This window comes from Gobio gobio (genome assembly GCF_949357685.1).
Source record: "Gobio gobio genome assembly, chromosome: 17".
Classification (NCBI taxonomy): Eukaryota; Metazoa; Chordata; class Actinopteri; order Cypriniformes; family Gobionidae; genus Gobio; species Gobio gobio.
The window spans coordinates 1,477,323-1,483,365 of NC_137110.1; positions in this window are offsets into that span (position 1 = coordinate 1,477,323).

Below are 6,043 nucleotides of genomic sequence, written 5' to 3' on the forward strand. Positions count from 1 at the left end.
CATGTTTTGTAGATTCCCCTCTCTGTTAAACATGTTTTGTAGATTCCCCTCTCTGTTAAACATGTTTTGTAGATTCCCCTCTCTGTTAAACATGTTTTGTAGATTCTCCTCTCCGTTAAACATGTTTTGTAGATTCCCCTCTCTGTTAAACATGTTTTGTAGATTCTCCTCTCTGTTAAACATGTTTTGTAGATTCCCCTCTCTGTTAAACATGTTTTGTAGATTCTCCTCTCTGTTAAACATGTTTTGTAGATTCCCCTCTCCGTTAAACATGTTTTGTAGATTCCCCTCTCTGTTAAACATGTTTTGTAGATTCTCCTCTCCGTTAAACATGTTTTGTAGATTCTCATCTCTCTTTTAAACATGTTTTGTAGATTCCCCTCTCTGTTAAACATGTTTTGTAGATTCCCCTCTCCGTTAAACATGTTTTGTAGATTCCCCTCTCCGTTAAACATGTTTTGTAGATTCTCCTCTCCGTTAAACATGTTTTGTAGATTCTCCTCTCTGTTAAACATGTTTTGTAGATTCCCCTCTCTGTTAAACATGTTTTGTAGATTCTCCTCTCTGTTAAACATGTTTTGTAGATTCCCCTCTCCGTTAAACATGTTTTGTAGATTCCCCTCTCCGTCCCTCTCTGTTAAACATGTTTTGTAGATTCCCCTCTCTGTTAAACCGAGTGGAATCTCATTTCCAACTCAACGACTCCCGGCGGATGTGGCAGGGACTGAGAACCATCTGTGCTTTTGGAACTAAATCCTCTGCAGAGGTGAGAGCTGATCCGTTACTGGTGAACGAGTTAAACTCTTTCTACGCTCGCTTTGATGGTAATCGCGGCAGCGCGACTCCGGCGAGTGACGCGTCAGAGAGAGTCCCTCAGAGCAGCAACGGTCACGTGATCTCTGTCTCGGAGGACGAGGTTCGGAGGGCACTCAAACGTGTGGATGTCAGGAAAGCTGCTGGGCCGGATGGTATTTCAGGTCGTGTTCTGCGGTCCTGTGCTGATCAGCTCGCAGGGCTCTTTACATCCATATTCAACGAGTCCCTTGCTACATCTGTTGTCCCCACCTCCTTCAAACGATCCTCCATCATCCCTGTACCTAAGATCAGTAAACCCTCTTGCCTAAATGACTATCGTCCAGTGGCTCTCACATCTTTAGTCATGAAGGTCTTTGAGAGACTCATTAAAAACAACATTTGCTCCTCCATTCCTGACACTTTGGACCCTCTTCAGTTTGCCTATCGTCCCAATAGATCGACTGAAGATGCCATTTCTCACGTCCTTCACTCCTGCCTCACTCACATCGACAGCAAAAGTGGGAACTATGTCAGGCTGCTATTTATTGACTATAGCTCAGCCTTTAACACCATAGTTCCCATTAAGCTAACACACAAACTCCTGGATCTAGGCCTGAATTCTTCTCTCTGCCTCTGGATTGAAGATTTCCTCACTGGCAGACCCCAGGCGGTGAGAGTAGGCCAGTTCACCTCCACCTCCATCACCCTGAGTGTTGGAGCTCCACAGGGCTGTGTGCTGAGTCCCCTGCTCTACTCTCTCTACACCCATGACTGTTTGTCCACACACAGCTCCACCTCGATCATCAAGTTTGCTGATGATACTGTTGTCCTGGGTCTCATCTCCAACAACAATGAGACGGCATACTTGGACGAAGTGGAGCAACTGACATCATGGTGCCAGGACAACTGTCTCTCTCTGAATGTTAACAAGACCAAAGAACTGATTGTGGACTTCAGGAAGAGACAGCATCGGTCATACTCCCCTCTCATGATCAGCGGGACACCGGTAGAGAGAGTGAGCAGCTTCAAATACCTGGGTGTGAACATCTCCGAGGATCTGACCTGGACTACACACATCCAGACACAGGTGAAAAAAGCCAGGCAAAGACTGTACCACCTGCGCCAGCTGAGGAAATTCAGGGTTTCACCAGCCATCCTGAAAACTTTCTATCGAGGGGCGATAGAAAGTGTCCTGACTCAGTGCATCACAGCGTGGTACGGGAACAGCACCAGTCACGACTGCAAAGCCCTGCAAAGAGTGGTGCGCTTATCCGAGCGCATCTCAGGCTCAGCTCTCCCGTCTCTGCAGGACATCTTCACCAAACGCTGCAGAGGTAGAGCTACTAAAATCATCAGAGACATTAATCACCCTGCAAACTCTCACTTCACCCTGCTGCCATCTGGTAAGCGCTTCCGTAGCCTGATGGCAAAGACTGAAAGACTCAGGAGGAGTTTCTTCCCCCAGGCCATCAGACTCCTGAACTCAGTCACGTGACTCACTTCACCCCCGCACACGCATAAACATACGGTCTTTCAACATTAACATCCACATACTGCAATTGCACTGCACTTTACTTTACGTCCCTATTGTTACTGCGTAACAACCTGTAATAAACCTTGCACATTATACTTCTTTATATATACATATTATATATTTTATGTTAACCACTTATTTTTAAGTCTACAGTTTATCTCACTTATCATCCACATATTTTTTATATTTTTATTTTTATCTTATTTCCTATTTTTATCTTTTACTTGATTTATTTATAATTCTACTTATGTTAATACTTTTTATTCTAACTTTATTCTATTTCTATTTAATTTCTTGTAACTGTTATTTGCACTGTCCATGGAGCGGACCTGTTTACATTTCACTGCCAGTTGTATATTGTGTATATAACTGTGTATGTGACAAATAAAACTCTTGAAATCTCTTGAAATAAACATGTTTTGTAGATTCTCCTCTCCGTTAAACATGTTTTGTAGATTCTCCTCTCTGTTAAACATGTTTTGTAGATTCCCCTCTCCGTTAAACATGTTTTGTAGATTCCCCTCTCCGTCCCTCTCTGTTAAACATGTTTTGTAGATTCCCCTCTCCGTTAAACATGTTTTGTAGATTCTCCTCTCTGTTAAACATGTTTTGTAGATTCCCCTCTCTGTTAAACATGTTTTGTAGATTCCCCTCTCTGTTAAACATGTTTTGTAGATTCCCCTCTCTGTTAAACATGTTTTGTAGATTCCCCTCTCCGTTAAACATGTTTTGTAGATTCTCCTCTCCGTTAAACATGTTTTGTAGATTCCCCTCTCCGTTAAACATGTTTTGTAGATTCTCCTCTCTGTTAAACATGTTTTGTAGATTCCCCTCTCTGTTAAACATGTTTTGTAGATTCTCCTCTCCGTTAAACATGTTTTGTAGATTCCCCTCTCCGTTAAACATGTTTTGTAGATTCCCCTCTCTGTTAAACATGTTTTGTAGATTCCCCTCTCTGTTAAACATGTTTTGTAGATTCCCCTCTCCGTTAAACATGTTTTGTAGATTCTCCTCTCTGTTAAACATGTTTTGTAGATTCTCCTCTCCGTTAAACATGTTTTGTAGATTCCCCTCTCCGTTAAACATGTTTTGTAGATTCTCCTCTCTGTTAAACATGTTTTGTAGATTCCCCTCTCTGTTAAACATGTTTTGTAGATTCCCCTCTCCGTTAAACATGTTTTGTAGATTCCCCTCTCTGTTAAACATGTTTTGTAGATTCCCCTCTCCGTTAAACATGTTTTGTAGATTCCCCTCTCCGTTAAACATGTTTTGTAGATTCCCCTCTCCGTTAAACATGTTTTGTAGATTCCCCTCTCCGTTAAACATGTTTTGTAGATTCTCCTCTCCGTTAAACATGTTTTGTAGATTCTCCTCTCCGTTAAACATGTTTTTTAGATTCTCCTCTCCGTTAAACATGTTTTGTAGATTCCCCTCTCCGTTAAACATGTTTTGTAGATTCCCCTCTCCGTTAAACATGTTTTGTAGATTCCCCTCTCCGTTAAACATGTTTTGTAGATTCCCCTCTCCGTTAAACATGTTTTGTAGATTCTCCTCTCCGTTAAACATGTTTTGTAGATTCCCCTCTCCGTTAAACATGTTTTGTAGATTCCCCCCTCTCTGTTAAACATGTTTTGTAGATTCCCCTCTCCGTTAAACATGTTTTGTAGATTCTCCTCTCTGTTAAACATGTTTTGTAGATTCCCCTCTCCGTTAAACATGTTTTGTAGATTCCCCTCTCTGTTAAACATGTTTTGTAGATTCCCCTCTCCGTTAAACATGTTTTGTAGATTCCCCTCTCCGTTAAACATGTTTTGTAGATTCCCCTCTCCGTTAAACATGTTTTGTAGATTCTCCTCTCCGTTAAACATGTTTTGTAGATTCCCCTCTCCGTTAAACATGTTTTGTAGATTCCCCCCTCTCTGTTAAACATGTTTTGTAGATTCCCCTCTCCGTTAAACATGTTTTGTAGATTCTCCTCTCTGTTAAACATGTTTTGTAGATTCCCCTCTCCGTTAAACATGTTTTGTAGATTCTCCTCTCTGTTAAACATGTTTTGTAGATTCCCCTCTCTGTTAAAACATGTTTTGTAGATTCCCCTCTCTGTTAAACATGTTTTGTAGATTCTCCTCTCCGTTAAACATGTTTTGTAGATTCTCCTCTCCGTTAAACATGTTTTGTAGATTCCCCTCTCTGTTAAACATATTTTGTTGGACTGTCCTGGGTTAAAACAAGAATTCTCTTTTATCAAGTTATTTCACTTAAGAACTTATTTAGTAAGATTATGCATGAAAAGGTTTTGGATTTTTTTTAATCATAAGTTGATTTAAAAAAATCTTGTATATGATGTGTTTGTTCGCTTGGTTTTATTGTATTTATATGATATTTGTATTTTTTTAATTTAATTTTTGTCATGTATATAGCCTTAGCTGCTGACATGGCATTAAATAAAAAAATCTGTATTCCATTATTTTATTTACATTATTAAGATGTCTGCATAAGAGTAAACTCTAATCGGTGCAAACATTAAACTTTGCTGAAATTAAAAATCTTGATTTGGTCTCTACACTGGGTTCTGGTAACTCTGCTAAACTATAATTACTAAAACTGAAACGAAATATATAAAAACTAAATAGATATCTGTTTCCAAAATAAAAACTAAACTAAAACTAGCTACATAATTTATAAAACTAACTCAAACTAAACTGAAATTTGTTGCAAAATCGAAAACGATAATAAAATAAAAACTAATTTAAAAATGCAAAACTATAATAACCTTGGTTGGAATGTCAGCCCAAATAAAAACAGGGAAAAGGACGAATGAAACATTACTAACGCGTTAAAATTTGTATTATACAATTTTTAACATACAGATATGCATTAATTTAAACAATGTTTCAATAAGCTGAAGTGATACTGAGGGAATGTTCTCGGACCGGTCTTGAGATTTTAAACATCGTGTAAAAATATTTCAATTTTATCTGCACTTCATGTCAACTGAAATATATTTAATTAAAAATACAAAATCATAACTGTATTGCAGTCCATGAGGTGGATCATATATATTTTTAAAATAATTTATACACACTGTAAATGTCCCCCTGCTTTATGAGATTACAAAGAGGGATGTTTTATTGATAATACAAAATGAGAAGACTACAGCACAGACTCTTCAAGATCCAGTTTCACCAGATGATTCCAGAGCGACAGCCAATCAGCAGCCAGCGTTGGTTTCTATGCTTTATACTCATGATTGACATGCAACACAAGATAGCTGTGATAGTGTTGACAGGATTCATGTCAGCTGTGACGAGTGTCATGTGTGAAGAGACGCATCAAACCAGAACAGTTAAAACATACACACACAGAGAGAGAGAGAGAGAGAGAGAGAGAGAGAGAGAGAGAGAGAGAGAGAGAGAGAGAGAGAGAGAGAGAGAGAGAGAGAGAGAGAGAGAGAGAGAGAGAGAGAGAGAGAGAGAGAGAGAGAGGAAGTATGTACAGTGCCCCTCCACATCCCTGAGTTCAGGTGTTCAACCCCTTCATGGTGTAACTCCAGCTCTAGGCCTGCAGACGCTTCTACACACATTAGTGAGAGAATGGGCCGCTCTCAGGAGTGTGTGTGTGTGTGTGTGTGTGTGTGTGTGTGTGTGTTCGCTTCTACACACATTAGTGAGAGAATGGGCCGCTCTCAGGAGTGTGTGTGTGTGTGTGTGTGTG